Raw genomic sequence first — 1,933 nt, forward strand, 5'->3', positions numbered from 1 at the left:
TATCTTTTAAAGGTATTGCTTTGAATTAAGAACTGCATTTGAAATGCTATAAAAGCATTATTAAAAATTCAGTAATTGTTCAGATTTTTATCTCTAAGGGAGAAACTTCACTTTTTAAAAAGTTAGCTGTTTTAAAACATCTAAAAACACTAATAAATTTTAATAGAGAAAAAATTAGAAATATAATCTGCTTGGTAAAATAAGTTATGTCTAACTATAATAATGTTCTTTGTAGGTATTCAGAACATTAAAACATGTAGACATTGCCAGTTAATTAAGAATTTGTTGAAATGTTTTAAGTGAAGTACTTTGTATTAAAGATAAAAAAAAAAAAAGATAAGTCAGGGAGGGGACTTCCTTGGTGGTCCAGTGATAAAGAATCCGCCTTCCAATGCAGGGGACGTGGGTTCGATCCCTGGTTGGGAAACTAAGATCCCACATGCCACAGGGGAACTAAGCCTGCGCACAACTACTGAGCTTGTGCACCACAACTAGAGAGCCTGCATGCCACAAACTACAGAGCCCATGCGCTCTGGAACCCACGTGCCACAACTACAGAGCCCACATGCCCTGGAGCTTGTGTGCCACAACTAGAGAGAAAACCCACGCACAACAACTAGAGAGGAGCCCGCGTGCCGCAACTAAAGATCCCGCATGCTGCAACTAAGACCGGATGCAGCCAAAAATAAATAAATAAATAAAATATTTTTTTTTAAAAAGATAAGTCAGGGAATTCCCTGGAGGTCCAGTGGTTAGGACTCTGCACCTCCAGTGCTGGGGGCCTGGGTTCAATCCCTAGTCTGAGAACTAAAGATCTGGCAAGCTGTGTGGTACAGCCAAAAACAAAAAAAATTTTTTTAAATGAAATAAAGGTAAGTCAGACTCCTTTAAAAATAGCATACAGATTTCATGGTAACCAGGAATCTCTCTCCCACACTTATCCTTGTATATAGATAAGAATTAGATTCTTCAGACAAAACCTTTCAGTCAGTATTAGATAAAAATATTCTAAAATTTTTTTATCATTAGCATTTATCTAAATTCATATATACAAAATATTTAAAGTAAATGTCTTAAAAGGTGACTTTAATGGATTGGTATTTCTCAAGCAGAGCACCTCAGCCTCTAAGTAATATATGGGAAAATCAGTTTGGTCTCATCATTAGACTGTAATGCCATATATCTCACGTGACGTTCCTATCACAGAGGTCTAGGAAACAACCGCCATAACTTCGCTGCAATTGAGAGCCAGATTTACAGTGGATTAAACCAGGTGGAAGATCAGTTCTCTCGTATGTAGAGGTCCAGAGGCAGTCCAGTGCTGGTATAGTGGTTTTGTTCCATACTCCTTAGGGACCTGGGCTCCCTCTGCCCCTATGATACGGTCATCATAGCTCACAAGAGCTAGAGCTCCAGGTACATCATTTCTTAAGAGACAGTAATATTTTAATGCCCAAGAAGTGAATAAAGGTAGTTGTAAAATTCACACACAAAGTCTGTTTTTCCCATTTTGTGCAGAATGGTGTAGATTTCATCATATTTGCAGTCTCTGGAAATATAACTTTCAAAGGACAAAGATGAATTTATAGTCCTGTTCTGGATGGTCCCTGAATGAATCTTAAGGGCAGAGTTATTTAAAATAACATTCTTAATTCACCCAACCTGGACTGCTCACATGTAGTATGCATACACTAGGTGGTTAAAGTAAAGAGTCCTATTCATTAGATAAAAGACAAGGAAGTGGCATCAAGTCCTGGTCCTTAGCCTATTCTTGACTCTGGTTCCAAGGCAGTATACATTCATGGTTCAGGTATTCTCCTTTGAGATGGATGTAACATTAGTGTCTGTCTGTTAGAGGATTGTCTGATTGATCTCTACCAAACTTCTCTTTTTGTGTAACACAAGTGATTAGATCTTATTCCCCAAACAGGAA

Source organism: Hyperoodon ampullatus (genome assembly GCF_949752795.1).
Source record: "Hyperoodon ampullatus genome assembly, chromosome: 8".
In the NCBI taxonomy this organism is placed as follows: Eukaryota; Metazoa; Chordata; class Mammalia; order Artiodactyla; family Ziphiidae; genus Hyperoodon; species Hyperoodon ampullatus.